At 48.2% G+C, this 17,706-nt stretch overlaps 1 protein-coding gene across 1 annotated transcript in view; it reads left to right on the top strand.

Annotated features, from left to right (window-relative positions):
- Positions 1–8,934: 8,934 nt before the first annotated feature.
- Positions 8,935–17,706, top strand: part of LOC144805533 (uncharacterized) — a 297,575-nt gene continuing 288,803 nt past the window's right edge. The window contains exon 1 of the mRNA XM_078672068.1: positions 8,935–9,033. The gene's annotated coding sequence lies outside the window, so the exon portion shown is untranslated. The remainder of the gene's footprint in view (positions 9,034–17,706) is intronic.

Genomic DNA, 17,706 nt, shown 5'->3' on the forward strand with positions numbered 1-17,706 from the left:
ATAATCAGACAGTGGGGGGTTGTTAGAAAAACAGTGAAAACACCACACAAAAAGATCCTACACCAGCTTATACAAATAAAGCTAAATGTAATAAAGCATGACAAAAATCGAATTAGTAGAACTGGAGATATTGAACATTAAAGTGTTTAGAGTAAATGGCGTCAAAAGAGTAAAGTACTTGCTGAAGCTATCTGGTCACGGCAGGTCGGGACACAGTAACATGTTCAGGCTGACCGCTACAGAGTGTGTGTCGGCTACAAGGACCCAGTTATGCTTGCTGAACAGAGTACCTTAAATCCACTTTGCGGAGCCTTCTGTGGATCCGCGTAGAACATGAGTCGTGCAGCTGAGGCGGTGCATCGGAACGGAGATGTGGCGTGCCTGCACTGTGAGGTTCTGTTGCGTCATCATCAATGACGGCTTGCAATGCGAAGTCCAAGTCGGAGATGTGCTGCGCAGTTGGTGAGCTGTATCAGTTCAGAGGAGCTGTGGGGCTGCAATGCGGAGTCCATCGCTGAGGCTGCCGTCGGTGGGGGATGTGAGGGCCTGTGTAGGGGATGTGTCACACAGCGGCCGTTCTGATGCAGTCTCAGGCTTCGATGCAGTTTTTTTGCAGCGGTTCCGATCCATGTAGTGCAGTGATGGGTTGGCTCCGCTTGGGTTTGAGCCGCACAGCAGAGATGTGTTGGTTCTTCTGGATCCACAGAGGCTAGCAGAGTACCTTAGGCCCACTTCGAAGTGTCCTGGACTTGGTTGACAGAACTTGGCAGGAAAGAATCGCAGACGGTAGAGTCCAAGTGCAGATGCAAGGTTGGGTTGTTGAAAGCATGTTATGTCCCCGAGGCTTCAGTTCAGGAGGACAGCCAACCAGCCATTGGAGTCGTTCTGGGTTCAAGCAATGCAGGTCCAGTCCTTCCTACTCAGGCAAGAGGGCAGTAGGCAACAGGTATGCACAGATATGCAGGAGTCCAGCAGAGAGGCAGACCTTCAGCAGCACAGCAGCCCTTCTTCCTGGCACAGTATCCACAGGTTCAGAAGCATACTGAAGGAGTGGTATCAGAGATGGTTCTTTTATACACACACCTTTGAAGTGGGAAGAAGCTTCATGACGCTTGCCCTTGAAGTACACAGATGCCCTGTTTTTCCTACTGTGGCTCCACACTAAACTTTAGGGAGTATGCAGACCTTTGTGTGCACACAGGATACAACCTATTCAGGTGTAAGTGAGGCTGGGCCCAGCTGCTTCCTCCCATCCTGCTAGCGATGGCCCATCCAGTCAAACGTTCGCTCCCATTATTTGTGACTGTGTAGGAGGAATACAGAAAGCCCCACTGCCAACTTCACCCAGTAATGTGACCAGAGACAGGTTGCAGGCACCAAATGGCTAGGGCAGGAAAATGCAAACTTTCTATAAAGGGATAAAGCTGTTCTGTTGTATGTCGCAATTCCTTAGTGTGAAAAGATGGTGTCTAGAATATATCACCAATGTATGCAGATCAATATATGGTCTCAAAAATTATTTAAACAATATACACAACATAGATCGAATGTGGCCCTATATTAAACCAATATTTAACACACCCATGGTACAATCAATAATAATCTAGACAACACATGAATAACTAATAAATATTTTGTATATTCCAAATCATATACTCAAATAATATACACAATTTTCTTCATATATGGCTGTCACGGACACACAAATATCGAACAATGTGACTGATGACACAACATGCAAAAATGCTTGATACAACACAACACAAAAAAATGCACATGAAACAAATAAAGAAATGTCTATCCTTATTGTGTCAACTGGCTCAACATACACCCTATCTCATCATTCATTTCATTAGCGATGGTTGACCACGATCATGGACCAATAAGATGTCGTCGATGTTTCGACCCTGGTGTGTTAGTGTATACAAATCACGGCAGGTTTTCCTCAGGACTAGTAAATTAACTAAAGCCTGTACGGGGGAAAGAAAGCCTCATTCAAGAATGGTGTGTGTTATCCAATAAAATTAATTCAAAAACATATGGAGGACTCCAAATTGACTCACCTAGCTGTAACCAGATTATGTGGGAACAGGGTTCCTCCAGGATAGGCTGGAGCCCATAGCAAGGCATCAACCAGTATTGAGACTGATATCTTCCAACTAGGGAAATTATTCTAAAAAGCAGAGATCCCTGTGGGATAAAATGTATTATCATGAATACTTGGTTTATAATGCCCAAGGAAATGCGTCTGAGACATAGTGGGACATGAAACGCTCACCGTTTGAGAGCGCAAGAAACCTCTGTTGCCGATATCTACTACATGGTAATTCTTCCTCCTTACACGATAGCGGCCCCACTGGCACTCACTGGGACCTAATCTGAGTACCTTTCGGTCTCTGTAATCTTGATTTTAATACTGTTTTAAACAAAGTGGTGGTGTGCTCCTAATCAATAAAACACTTAATATGTCAATGTACAGTTGCCTGGGAAAGGGGGAAGCCTTTATCCAAGTGCAAACAGTTTTCTGAACATTTGCCAAAGATCACACACTGTAGCTAAGTTGAGCAATGTTAGAAGTTTGGTGCTTAAATTTAACAGCTGCTAACCTAGCCAACAGAGTATAACTTCACTAGCATGATGTATTGTATGCCAACACTAGGTCAACATCAGGAAAGTTTACCTCAGATATACCACTAATGAAGAAATGTAAAAAGGATTGAGACCCTTTTTAATGCAGGGCATACAATTGGCTTCTTAACAGTGGTCACGTAGAACTTGAGGAGGGAGTGTGGTGACTCTGAAGGTGCCCTGTTCCTCTTCTTGCCTGATGTTGATAGATTAACAAGGCCCTGGAGTCCTCCACATCAGTAAAGCTTAGACGTGCTTTGCTTTCAGACTTTAAACACCTCCCTGTGTCTCACAGTATTTCCTTGGACGCTGATTTGGCTTCTTGGTCAGCTGCCTCTAAAGTGCTCAATCAACTACACCTCACAAAGGTTGTAACATTTAGAGAGGACCTCAAATCGCAAGATTTAACCTCGAAGCAGGCAGCAGTGAAGTTATTCATCAGCTCAAAACATACTGTCCGCAAAGCACAGACATACAAGCAGACGGTCTTGTTAGAGGCAACTAAATATAGAAGCAACAAATATTAGAGTGCTCTGAGTAGAGGCTTGATGTAGGATAGGAGCCAGAGAACAACAGGAATGCTTTTATATAGAGTGTTTCACAGTGACCATAAACTCTGGGTTGAAACCAAAAAGGCACCAAAACGAGCCCCTGCATTGCCTAAGGAACCCAACACTTTTAGCCACATCTAATATTCATATCTTTTTCTGATCCACAGCAAACTCCTGATCCATCTGTAGCCATGTCCAACCCTTTCCTTGTTCTTGCACCCAATGAAATCCTTACCTTGCTGACAGTGTAACCTCACTACCAAGCCTCCAGGACCCAAACTCACATCTCTTCTCCCCCCTCTGAAGCCCGCTGCTATTCTTCTGGTTGACAGTCTAGCTCCCTCATCATGTCTAAATCTATAACTCAACTCTCAATCATCCCTCCCTCTTCTCGAACCAGCCGAACAGTAGCTCCACATGTAACCGCGAAGCCATCAGCAGCATCCACTGTGAAACTTCAGCCATCTCTAGCAAAGAATCTCTGGCTCCATTCACAAATCTTAGACTACCAAAGGCTCACTCAGTAACCCCCACCCCCATCCCAAAGGTAACACTATCTCCCTGCTGAACCCATCAGTAACAAGGGGCTCATTGTGTAAGCCATACATTTAATGAATAAATAGTGGGGGACGGGAGGGGTGTGTGTGTGTGTGTGTGTGTGTGTGTGTGTGTGTGTGTGTGTGTGTGTACGTGTGCGTGTGTGCGTGTGTGTGCATGTGTGTGTGTGTGTGTGTGTGTCTCTCTCTCTCTCTCTCTCAAGGCATGGTGGGATAATGTTCTGTAATGGAAGAATCAGACAATCACTTGCATTTCCCTCCCTAGATTAAGCCACAGGCTTTGATGGATTCCTTGTTGTTAAACTTGTTTTTAGCTGCTGTCCCTGGTCAGACACCACCACAGTTTGAAATGCACTTGACCCAGACAAAGGATGCTTTCAGTTTTTTAGATGTTGGAAACTGATGTCACCTCATGCTAAACGGTGTGTGTGTACTTTCCTGTGTGACTTCTCTGTGACTTCTCTTCTTGTATTTGCCCTAACATTCCCACTGTTCCCTATCTCCATCTCTCCCCATATAATCTCCCTATGACTCAACCTACCACCCTTTCTTACAGCTGCCCATGCTGTCTTCCCCTCTTGCGTAAAGTGGCACACTTCCACCAAGTAAAGTGGCACACTTCCGCCAAGTAAAGTGGCACCCTTCCACCAAGTAAAGTGACACACTTCCACCAAGTAACCTCATCACCTGTCTCGTGGATGACCATCTGGGACAAAAGGCTAAAGCATGTGTGCACAGCTCAATGTAAAACCGATACACAGGCCACTGTGTATGTTTGCTTCTCATACGCCTACCCTGCACCCAGCTCAGTAACATGCCCCAGCATCCGGTAAATAGCTCTTCAGCCGGGGATTCTTTTGAGCATGTTAAGCAGCTTCAGCGTGATTTTATTCATTAGACTATTTGTGCTTTTTTTGCTTGGAGATATCTCCTGCCAGTCGCCTTCTGCATGCATTCATTGGCTCCTGCCTAAACCATAGTGTGCATGAGTTAAGAAAAGCCAGTCTTGAGGATCGAATTTTTAACACCTTACTGGTAAGTGAGCAGTAATTGGGCCAAACCATACTCTAAACCGTAATAAGTAAAACATTTGATGTTCTGATGACGAGGCATCTTTGGTTTCTGTCTGACATGAATGGTTCAGGACACACTCTGGGCAGTGATCTGTATTTTCTTACAAAGCACATAGCTCTCACTGGAGGATGACTATTATGACAAATACTGGCCACTCAAGATGGAATCATTGGGCCAGATGCCTCAAAGGGTTTTGCCCATTCTGTGTCTATGGGAAAATGTGTTCATGCATATGGCCAATTGTGTTAAAGTTGCTGCCGATGTCTAATTCTATCACAGCACTGTGGTAGTATTAGCGGTGAAACCTCGTGGTCCAACCACAACCGTTTTGATGGCGCTGTCTTCTTTTTTGATACCATGTTCATACTGATAACGCAGGATTCATCCAGCGGTGTATCATAAGCATATAAACAAATTTCCATAGACAGAATTTCTTACAGTTAGTTCCAAGAACATCAAAAGCCTGCTTGGAACAGACAAGATTGATAAGAGTTTCCCTTCCTTAGCCCTGATACCGGCTAATCACGAGTTTAGCCATTTCATATTTGAGCATTGCTACACAACTTGTTCTCGTATCAGTTGTGCCTCGCTAGCACAGGCAATGGAAATGGCTCTGGGATCTAATCAAGCCCTCCAAGACTCTCACGTAGCACTCTCCTTTGGGAAGTTTTAATGCTCTTCTTGACCCACTGTAAAAAAAAATGAGGTCTTGTTCGTTGACGATCCTATAAACTCATCACCAAGTATCACTGTAAGTTCTGTTTGGGACTGCTGGTAAGACTGCAATACCTCAGTCATAAACCTGTCTACCCCGCCGCTTGCCCCACAAGTGAGGTCAGGCTGGGGTACACCAATGAGTTTTCTATATGGCCATTATGTATTGCAATGTCACAGTCATTCAAATGAGAACCCTGCACACCTTGTGAGATAATACTTTGCTGTAAGTTGAAATGAAATCTTCAGAACTATCTCCTAAGAAAGGATTCCTCACACCCCTGCTCTTGCCTGATGTATTAGAAAAGCTAACCTTCACATTGCCGGAGAAAACAGAGCTGTACTTAAGATACACTCAAACGTGTATGTCCATTTCTGACTTACGGCTGGATCACAGATGTTTTGTAAATACCAGCTTGGGTCTGAAATGCTTGTTATTGTATTTTATTTCTTTGCAATACCTTATGCTAAATGTATACTATGTAAATATATGATATTGATTTTCCAGTACAGCGGACACTATGAAATTTTATACAACTTTTTTTCCTCAAGCAAAAGCTTCACTGTGTAAAGTCAATATCGTCATAGTCCGCACTACACATAAGGGGTACATTTTTTTGGAAGCCCGTATAATTGATTTATGAAGTAGGCCAGGCATTTTGATTTATTTGCAGTGCTAGAAGATTGCTGTAGCTTATTGTCCCTTGGACAACTAGATTTGCAAAATATTTCCACATCCCAGATAGGGTCACACTCTATCTACATTGTGCATTATGGTTCTTTAATTTTCCAGGCCACATATTGATCTGCATACATTTTTGACATATTCTAGAACCAACTTTTCACGCAAAGCAATTGCAACACCCAACTGAACACATTGTAGGGAATGCAAGATTAAGTAAAGCATGTGTGATATAAACTGGAACAACATGGTTACCTCAACACGTTTACACTCACTATTTAGAAAGCAAAGCGTGTTTTTGCCTGAAAAGTAAACACTCGGAAGGGACCCGTTTCAATGTCCATTGCTTATATGCTTACATCCTTACAAAACGTAAATAGTATGATTTAAAAAGACCACATCTCTGAACACAGAGCTGTGGTATACATTTTATAAAACTAAACAGTCGTTAAGGATTGCATTAAACGTTTTCCACTCCACACACCAACAGAAAGACGAGAAAACGAAAGTACTGTTTCACTGGCAAACTCCGTGAAGTGGCGCTAATGTGTTTAGGTGTGAATAAAACCAATCTGGCCACTTTGTGACCCCTCTGTTTTGCTTTACTTTGTTATTTTTCTTATTTTGAACCTTTTTTTCTTTCCATCCCGAGGCTGCACTTTGGAATAGAAAAATTTGAGAACTAGACGACATTTCCAGCAAAAGTGTTTCTTTCTCTTTTGGATCCATTTCACAGGGGAACAAATGAAGGAAAAGAGACGAAAGAGAGGGTAAGCGTCGTTTCTTGAAGTCATGCTTTCATTCAGCAAGTGAGGAAGAGCGAGACAGAGACAGAAAGAGAGGGAAGAAGAGGAAGAAAGGAGGGGGATGCTGACCACGGCAGAGCAGGAGAAGTGGACACTCTCCTTGTCAGAGTACAAGGCGGAAGTGCCTCTTTCTGGCCAGACACAGCCAGGCGCGGCCTGCACGTCGATGGGTGTGTGAGTCCAATCTCAGCAACAATGAGAATGTAAATTTGCCTCAAATGTGCAGGTAAAGAAGAGTGGTGGCAAAGATTCCTCACAGTGCAGTATAAAGCAGTGCAGCGATAAGCATCTCTCCCAGTGTAGTAAACATCAGTGCAGTGTACACATTTTCACTGTGCATGCCCCCCTGTAGTGCAGTACAAAGCAGTCCATTGTGAACATAGTCCTCATAGTGTAGTAAAAAGCAGTGCACTGTGCACAGAGATTTCTCATAGTGTGGTAAAAAGCAGTGCCCTGTGCACAGATTACCTCTTTAAGCTGTAAATATCTCTCACAGTGCCATGAAAAGCAAAGCAATGTGCACATATTTCTTATAGTTAAGTAATAAACACGTACAATGTGCACAGATTTCACATAGTATTGTAAAAAGCAGTCCAGTGTGCAAAGATGTCTCATACAGTATTACAAGTAATACAAGTAATACAGTGTGCACAGAATTAAAGAGTAAGCGTTAAATACCTCTGTGTGCAGTGAAATGCACAGTAACATGCAGGGTTTCCCAGAGAGCAGTAAAAAGCAGCACAGGCTTGCAGTCTGAGGGGGTGCAGGTTTGGAGTCTGAGTGGGGCAGGTTTGGAGTCTGAGGGGGGGCAGGTTTGGAGTCTGAGGGGGGGGCAGGTTTGGAGTCTGGGGGGGGGGCAGGTTTGGAGTCTGAGGGGGGCAGGTTTGGAGTCTGAGGGGGGGGCTGGTTTGGAGTCTGAGGGGGGGGGGCAGGTTTGGAGTCTGGGGGGGGGCAGGTTTGGAGTCTGAGGGGGGGCAGGTTTGGAGTCTGAGGGGGGGGCAGGTTTGGAGTCTGAGGGGGTGGGGGCAGGTTTGGAGTCTGAGGGGGGGGCAGGTTTGGAGTCTGAGGGGGGGCAGGTTTGGAGTCTGAGAGGGGGGGCAGGTTTGGAGTCTGGGGGGGGCAGGTTTGGAGTCTGAGGGGGGGCAGGTTTGGAGTCTGGGGGGGGCAGGTTTGGAGTCTGAGGGGCTGGGGGCAGATCTGGGGGGTCGGTGAGGGTCTGAAGCTGAAGGTCGCTGCACAGACACTGGGGGGAGGGTCCTTCCGCCTCTGCAGTCAGCTGAACACAGAAAGAAGCCGGGAGGAATGATGCTCGGGTTCGAGGAAGGGTTCGTTCGACCCAAAGTGGTTGAATTGGTTCCCAGTCCGAGCTGGCGGCCCCTGCGTCTGCTCGTGCCTGCTCACATACATTGGCGCTGTAGCGCCTCGCAGCCCCTGTGTATCAAAGCTCACAGGGTGACATTGTTTTCCTTGAGGGAAGGCCTCTTTTTATCTCTAGTGCTCCTGACCTCCCCGCCCCCTCATAACTGCGCGTGCGCAGGACCACCAGTCATCACTGCGCAAGTGCGGTGCGAAGATACTACTTCCTATCGGTCTCGTGCTCCTGACCTCCCCAACAACATAATGAAGCGTCTCATAACAGCGCATGCGTAGGACCGCGAGTCATCACTGCGCAAGTGGGGAGTGAAGACACTACTTCCTATCGCTTTCGTACTCCTGACCTCCCCCGCCCCCCAAACAACATCGTGACAGCGTCTCATAGCTGCGCGTGCGCAGGACCGCGCGTCATCTCTGCGCATGTGCGCAGCGAAGATACTACTTCCTACCGCTCTCGTGCTCCTGACCTCCCCGCCCCCCAAACAACATCATGGCGGCGTCTCTGAGGCCAAAGAGCTGAGAGGCCTCTGGATCTGAGAGGCCCAAACCAGAGCCCTGCAGCAGCCCCGGCGGGGACAGCTGCCACCCTGGGGCCAGGAGGTTAAGAATGATCCTGTCCAGAGAGCAGCCGTGGGCATCTGTTACAGGTATATTTCTCGTTCTTTGTCTAATGACATCATCATCAGAATTGAGTTATCTTCTGTCTTCATAAGTGGCCCTGCTAGTGCTTTAAAAGAGGAACTACTTCTGCAGCCATCAAGAATGTGAACACATCTTGGGTCTGTAAAGGAAATGAATCTTGGTGAAAGCTTCTGTCAAAAGCCTCCTTACTTTGCACTGGAGGCAATGGGTTATGACAAGGGCTAGTTACAAGAAGAAGTTATGAAAACGGAAAATACAAGAAAAGACAATTGAGCTTTCTTTAATGATTTAGAAAGTGTCAAACATAAACCACTGACATTGTACTCATAAATATTCTGAAAGCCTATAAATGTCACACATGGGCAAACTGAAAACCTGTCCACTCTGCCCAAACCATCCAGAAACCAGAGCACCCACCCCTAACTTAAACAACTTACTGAAACTACAGAAAATGATTTAATTGGCTGCTGAGATCCAGTTTCTCTGTGCAGGGAGAGACACAGCAAAGTAATCACAGGGCTCTCCCGCACGCACTTAAATAACATCCTGTTACTTCCTCAAGTGGCAACTGCTCCCACCAACTGCCATCACCTGTCAACCTGGTGTAGTCAATACAAATGTTGCATAATCTGCATGGTGGGGGTGAGATTATGTCTCGTTAGTGTCATTACATTTCTGGTGCTTTTAAGCAATTTTAAGATACAATTAGAGCTTTTCGTTGCTCAGTGGATAGTAATTTATAATATTTGTTTGTTTCCTTTATCTTCATTGTTTGATTTTGCTCGCGAGAAAGTGTCACTCATAGTCTTTGAAATGTCACTCATTATTAAACAAAAATTATAAAAATGTCACACATCACAACCTATGAGCTATGCTGCTCAATACACAATGGCACAATCTTACAGTTTCATGTGCTTCGCTATTCTCAGCGTATGCGCAGTCATAGCCACTTGTAACACACCGTGTGTCCTGCGCATGCGCAGCTACAGCTCATCAGAGTTGTTGTCCTGGCGGCACCTTCAGAGCCCAAGTCCCTCGGTGTGTCCCCTCCCCTCCGCCAGGCTCCACTGCCCCCATCTCAGGGCCGCTCCTCCCTCACCGCCTCTCACAGGCCGAACGCACAAAAGAGTTGAGGTATGACATGGCCTCGAGGCAGCGGTCAAGAGCATTAAAGTATGAGAACAGAAAGGAGGTGGGGCCTGTGGATGTGCTGACGGGGCCTGTCAGGGGCGGGGCCTGTGGGTAGGGGCGCGGTCTGTGTATGTGGGGCGGAGTCTGAGTCAGTGGGCGGGGTCCGTGGATATTAGGGTGGGGTCAAAACAATAAACCTGCCCAGCCTGGGGGCATTGAATGGTTATTTCCAGAGTGCGCATGAATGCTCCTCCTCTGCCAGGGGCGGGTCCGGGCGGCAGCACCGCGGCGGCATTCTTACCACCCACCACAGGTTAGGTTGGGAACTGCAAGGGGCGGGGCCTGTGGGGGCGGGGCCTGTGAGTGGGAATGTGTTTCCTCTGCTGGGTGTGTGTGTGGGGTCTGTGGGGCATGGTCAGTGAATGTTGGGGCGGGGCCTGTGGGTGTGGGGTGGGGTCTGTGGGGCATGGTCAGTGAATGTTGGGGCGGGGCCTGTGGTGTGAATGCTCCTCCTCTGCCGGGGGCAGGTCCAGCCGGGCCGAGCTGCGCTCTCGCTGGCGGCGGCACGGCAGCGACATTCTTACCACCCACCACAGAACTTAGGTTGGGAACTGCAAAGGGGCGGGTTTGGGGGTGTGGTCTGTGGGTGGGGGCGGGTCTGGGTTTGGAGGGGGGGTCTGGTAATGAGAGCGGGGTCAAAACAATAAACCTGCCCAGACTGGAGGCCCTGTGCGACCATAATTTGGAACTCGCTTCCTCCGTACCTCCGCACTGCCACCTCTTTCCGCATCTTCCGAAAGGATTTTAAAACTCTTCTCTTTCAAAGACACGGCTACCAATAACTCTGACTGTTTCGTGTTCCTCACTGGAGAACTAGTGTGTCCTTAAGCTTAAATTGTGGAATGTGTTTTTTTGGAACCATAATCGCGCCAACTTTAGTTTGCATTGTGTAATTTTTAGCGGATTTATACTCTGTAAATATGTTACCATAATATCTAATCTTATATACTTCGCTCTATTGTAAAGCGCTCTGACACCTCTTGGTAAAGCATGCGCTATCGAAAAATGCCTAAATAAATCCAATGCGCTGCGACCAGGCTGTTGGAGACTCTTCGTGGCCTTGGGGCTCCCAGTCACACGTCCTCAGGTCTGTAGACTAAAGACTGTCTGCTGCTTGCAACTCAGAACTGTCGATTCCTCAGGCTCCAGCGGGCTGCTTTTGGAGGCTTCAGGCATGATAATGAATGCTGCCGTAGTCGCCGAATCTCAAGTTGCACATTCTTACCTTTCTCCTGGGCCACTGCAACCACGGACTTTACCCATTAACTGACCACTTCTATAAATGATGTTTTAGACACAAATGTGTCCACATGAGCATCTTTAATTTGGCTGATCTGGGACGTGCCATGTAATAGCAATTCCCCTATATTATATCTCTAGGCACTTTTAACATATGCTTTTCACAATAAATACATCCGACCGTATGTTTTTGCATAGCTTTTCTTAATAAACAGATCTGGCATATTGCCTACAATAAAATTGATTTAAATTATTTTAGGGAGCTCGCAGCTAAGCTGAAGCCTTTTGAAAAAATTACATCCTGTTTGCCTCAGCTTCTCACTCTCCTGCGGTTTGCCCAGTGCTGCGGCGGGCTGGGCAGCGCTCCAAGTTAGCAGACTGTAGTTACTTTAAGTAGTTATGATAATTTATTAGCAGGCAGCTAAGATTATCCGTGTTGGGGCCTCTCACATCCTGGTTGGTGCAGTCGGGTCCCACACAGGCCTCGAAAAATCTTAAAAATGTTAGAAGACTTGTAGGACAAGTGACTCAAATAATCTACTCAACCTAATTATAATGCTCTTGACCCCTACATTGATTTCAAATGATGTGATCCTGGGCAAGTATTTTAATTTCCGCAGGATAAGACTTGAAACCTTTTTTCAAGAATAAACCTTAGCTAGTTCCAAAGTGAAAAGGTACGGCCTCCTGTTCTAGACTTATTTATCTTTTTGTTTCGGCCAGAGCAAGGTGTTGCGGTCTAGTGGGAATATAAAAGTGTATTTTGTTCTAAAGGATCATGGGGCCTGTGTCATGGAGTGTACTGTGAGCATGACCAAGGAGCTTGAAGCAGGCTCTTTGACTCATGGGCAGTGGAGTTGTTTTAGGCAGTCCTTTACTGAGCTGTGTTTGCCTTTTACCACCTGTAAACGTTTAAATAGGTAGTCTGGCATGCCCACGAAAAGGGCATTGCCATAGTCGAGCCTGCTGACTAGCAGGGCCTGTGTGACTGTTTTCCTGCTTTCCAGGGGGATCCACAGGAATAACCTTTTTAGGAGTTTCAGGGTGGCAAAGCTTTTCCCACATAGAGTTCCCAAGTGGGCCTGCATAGCTAGTGTGTCGTCAATAGTCACACCCAGGTTTTTGGCACAGTACTTGGGTGTGGGGACATCTCCTAAAAAAGAGGGCCACCAGGAAGAGTCCCAGATGTGTTTGGTTTCTTCGAGGAGCAGGATCTCGGTTGTGTCTGCATTTAGTTTTTGGCAGTGGTCTATCATCCAGTCAGCCATTTCGGTAAGGCAGCTAGTAAGTTTAGTTTTGGTGTCTTCATGCCCCTTCCCTATGGTGATTGTAAGTTGTGTGTCATCTGCATAGGAGTAACCGCCAAAGCCCAATTTTGTCCCAATTTGTGCAGAGGTGAGACATAGGCATTAAACAGCATGGGGCTAAGGATGTTCCCTGCGGGAGACCGCATTTCAGTTGTTTCGGTTTAGATGAGAAGGCTCCTAGCTGGACCATTTGGGTTCTGTTGCACAGAAAAGAACTGAGCCATTCAAGGGCTTTTCCATTTATCCCATTTTCCGGTAAGTTTTCGAGCAGAAGATGATGAGAGACTGTGTTGAACGCTGCCGACAGGTCTAACAGGATCAGGGACACAGCTTTGCCTTGGTCCAGAGAGTTTCTAATATTGTCCGTGACGGCCAGCAATGTGGCCTCTGTTCTATTGGTAGACCTGAAGCCTGTTGTGGAGGGGTCCGGTATGTTGTTGTCTTCTAGGTATTTGGATTGCTGTCTATTAATCAGCTTCTCCAACACTTTGGAGAGATACAGGAGTTGAGATATGGGTCTGTAGTTGACCGGGTTTGTCACATCTGTACCTGCTTTTGTTTTAGAATCAGGGTCACAATCGCTTGTTTCCGGGAAAGTTGCTGCTTCCAGGGAGTTGTTGAAAAGCTGCGTGATAGCTGGGGTGAGGGAGGGTATGATCTGTCTTAAAATAAAATGTGGGCAGGATTCAAGGGGGTGGTCCAGATTTGATATTGTTCATGGCTCTGGCAACTTCTGCTTCTGAAATTGGGGCAGACGGGCTTGCCACCATCACAGACAAGTACAGCCCGAGCTGGAGTTCTGGCTAAACCAGAACCCACCTCAGAGCCCAAGGTTAACCCTACTATTCCCTTGTTCCTTGTACCACCACTTGTACCTGTGCTAGGGGGCGAAGTTGCCTTAGGGGCAGTGGTAGTAGAATCCTTGGCTTTTGGACAATTTACATCTTTTGTCCAATGGGTCTTTTCTTTACATAAATAGCACCAAGGTTTCTTTTTGCCTTTACTTTTGTTAGACTGTGACACCCCCTCCACCCCCGCCCCCATATTTAGGTTTATGGGGCCCCAATGAAGACTTTTGATCTTTACCCTTCTCCAAACTCCCATCAGGAGTCTTAGAATCTTGCTTCTTTTGGTCACCATCATTGTTCTGGGTTTTCTTCTTCACCCTGGTTCTGACCCACTTATATGCCTTCTTTCCCAATTCTTGGGGAGAAGTCAAATCTGAGTAAACCAGGTACTGATGCAATATGGACTTTGGCAATTATTAAGTATCTTCTCTCTCATAATGTATTATACAATCCTACAAAATCAGGCTGCCAAGCAACCAGCCTTACAGAGCCTTTATAGCACTATCCACAAAGTCTACCCAGGCCTGAGTCTAAGCCTTCTGGGTGTATCTGAACTTAATCTTGTATTGCTCAGTGGTTAAGCCAAACCCATCAATGAGAGCACCCTTCAGAACTGAATAATTGTCAGCATCTTCTTGTCTAACAGTGAGGGGCTTATCTCTATTGTCATCAAAGGAGAGCCACGAGATAGCTGTCCACTGCTCTTGAGGGACCCTCTGTACTTTACATGCCCTCTCTAAAGCAATTCTCCATTTGTGGATGTCATCCCCAACATGGTAGAGAGGGACAATCTTGCTCAGGTTACTATTGTCAAATGAATGTTTCTTAACTCTAGGGACACTGTTGCTGCCACCAAGGGACTCTAGTGGCAACTTTTTTCTAGCTCTCTGGACTTCCGGGAACTTTTTTGTCAAGTGCAGTTGCTCTTGCCTGACTCTAAACCTAGCTTTCTCAAGCTCAAGTAACTGGTATTCCCTATCTAAAGAGTGGTCCCTTTAGCTGGATACAGAGGTCCCTACTGAGTGCCCTGAGCGATCTGATTCTGCAGGTGGGGTTCGAGATCTCCTTGGTAAACTCTGCACTCTTCCAGGAGGGGTGAAGATTGGCTCCCCTGAGCCTTCTCCCGGATACTCGGTATGGGTTATGCGGTCCCCATGAGGGATACTGGCCTCAAACTTGGTGAGAGGGCAGCTCGACCTCAGGGAACTTGGGAACCCACCTCCTGTGTTGTTGGAGCCTTTGGAGTCCACAGGAGCTCAGGATCAGCAGACCGGTTAATTGTGTTTCATGCCTTGTGAATGCAGGGGAGTGACTCCTTCACTCCAAGGGAGATACTTCTGTAGTCTTTGATGCTCCACAGGGTCCTACACGGAACCTGTATGGTGCATGGGCACAGGCGATGCTTTGGACGGAGAGGGAGACACAGTCAATCAATCAAGACATTTATAAAGCGTGCTACTCACCCATACGGGTCTCCAGGCGCTGGGGGGGTGCTGCTACTGCTCGAAGAGCCAGGTCTTGAGTTGCTTCCTGAAGGAGAGATGGTCTTGGGTCAGTCGTAGGTGGGTGGGGAGGGAGTTCCAAGTCTTGGCAGCCAGGTGGGAGAAGGATCTTCCTCCGGTGGTGGTTCTGCAAATCCGTGGGATGGTGGCGAGGGCGAGGCTGGCGGAGCGGAGTTGTCGGGTGGGTGTGTAGAACGTGAGGCAGTTGTTGAGGTATTCGGGGCCAGTGTCGTGGAGAGCTTTGTGAGCGTGGGTGAGGAGCCTGAACGTGATCCTTTTGCTGACGGGGAGCCAGTGCAGGTCTCTCAGGTGGGCAGAGATGTGGCTGTGTCGGGGTATGTCCAGGATGAGTCGTGCAGAAGCGTTCTGTATGCATTGGAGTCTTTTCTGTAGTTTGGCTGGGTTTCGGCGTAGAGGGCGTTCCCGTAGTCCAGTCGACTGGTGACGAGGGCCTGGGTGACCGTCTTTCTGGTGTTGGTGGGGATCCACCGGAAGATCTTTCGGAGCATGCGGATGGTGTTGAAACATGACGATGAGACGGCGTTGACTTGCTTGGTCATCGTGAGGGAGGAGTCCAGGATGAAGCCTAGGTTGCGTGCATGGTCCGTGGGCTTTGGGGCGGTGCCCAGAGCAGGGGGCCACCAGGAGTCGTCACAGGCAGAGGGGTATGGTCCCAGGATGAGGACTTCCGTCTTGTCTCAGTTCAGTTTCAGACGGCTGAGCTTCATCCATTTCGCGACGGCTTTCGTTCCTTACTGGAGGCTGGCTCTGGCGGGATCGTTGGTGAGGGAGAGGATCAGCTGGGTGTCGTTGGCGTAGGAGATGATGTTTAGGTTGTGTTGTGGTGTGATGGCTGCGAGGGGGGTCGTGTAGATTCTGAAGAGGGTGGGGCTGAGCGAGGAGCCTTGGGGTACGCCGCAGATGATCTTGGTGGCCGCTGAGCGGAAGGGAGGGAGGCGTATTCGCTGAGTTCTGTCGGAGAGGAAGGAGGTGATCCATTCCTTGGATCCCGGTGTGGTGGAGGCGGCTTGTTAGGGTGCGGTGGCACACTGTCGAATGCGGCCGATAGGTCGAGGAGGATGAGGGCAGCGGTTTCCCTGTTGTCTAGCAGGGCCCTGATGTCGTCTGTGGCTGCGATGAGGGCGGTCTCAGTGCTGTGGTTTGCTCGGAATCCGGACTGCAAAGGGTCGAGATATCCGTTGGTCTCGAGGAAGGAGGTTAGCTGATTGTTGACGGTCTTCTCGATGACTTTAGCGGGGAACGGGAGGAGCGAGATGGGGCGGAAGTACTTGAGGTCCGCGGGGTCTGCGGTGGGTTTCTTCAGGAGGGCGCTGATCTCCGCATGTTTCCAGCTCTCCGGAAAGGTGGCGGAAGCGAAGGAGTTGTTAATGATGTTCCGGAGTTGTGGTGTGATGATGGTGTCGGCTTTGTTGAAGATGTGGTATGGGCAGGGGTCGGCAGGGGAGCCGGAGTGAATGGTGTTCATCACGAGGCTGGTGTCTTCAGTGCTGACAGGGGTCCAGGCGTAGAGGATGGTGGTGGGGGGCGTTGGTTCAGTGGTAGGGTGCGTGGTCTGGGTGCTGAAGCTGTTGTGTATGTTGGCGATCTTGTGGTGGAAGAACGAGGCGAGTGCGTCGCAGAGGTCTTGCGAGGGCTTGATGTTGTTGTTGCTGGCACTGGGGTTGAAGAGCTCTTTAACGATGTTGAAGAGTTCCTTGCTGTTGTGGGTGTTGTTGTCCAGTCGTTCTCTGAATGCAGTCCTTTTGGTGGTGCGGATCCGCTGGTGGTGTTTGCGGGTGGCGTCCTTAAGGGCTGTCATGTTTTCTGTTGACTGGTCGTGGCACCAGGCTTTCTCGAGGGTATGGCACGATTTTTTGCAGTCTTTGAGGTCGCAGGTGAACCAAGAGGTTTTCTTGCTGCAGGGTCTGCTGGGAGGATTCTTCAGCTGTGCAAGGGTATCGGCGCAGTTGGTGAGTCACTGTGTGAGTTTACGGGCTGCTTCGGTGGTGTTCGTAGTGTTGGTGGGGGGGTTTTGGCTCAGTGCGGTGGTGAGCTGGTCGGTGGTGATCTTGCTCCAGCATCTTCGGGGAGCCTGTTGTGCGTGGTGGTGGGTCGTAGTTTTCCTGAAGTTGAAGTGGACGCAGCTATGGTCCGTCCAGTGTGGTCCGGTGGAGTGGCTGAAGGTGATGTGGTTACTTGAGGAGAAGACTGCGTCAAGCGTGTGGCCAGCGTAGTGGGTGGGGGTGTTCACCAGTTGCTTGAGTCCGAGGTTGGCGAGGTTGTCCAGCAGGGTGGTGGTGTTGTTGTTGTTGTTGTTTTCCAGGTGGAAGTTGAGGTCTCCCAGGAGGATGTAGTCTGAGGAGGTGAGGGCGTGCGGGCTGATGAAGTCTGTGATGGCCTCGCTGAACAGTGTGTGTAGGAAGGTGGCTACCTGACTATGGTTACCCCAGATTTTTTGCCTGTGTTTAGCTGGTTTTTTAGGTCTCGCCTGTCGATGCGCATGCGCATCGAGCAAGCGAGACTATGGGGGCTCATCCACTCTTTATCCAACTTGCAAGGAATCGTGGCGATTCCTTGCAGTGCCCGTGACT

Source organism: Lissotriton helveticus, assembly GCF_964261635.1.
Source record: "Lissotriton helveticus chromosome 1_1 unlocalized genomic scaffold, aLisHel1.1 SUPER_1_unloc_14, whole genome shotgun sequence".
NCBI lineage: Eukaryota > Metazoa > Chordata > Amphibia > Caudata > Salamandridae > Lissotriton > Lissotriton helveticus.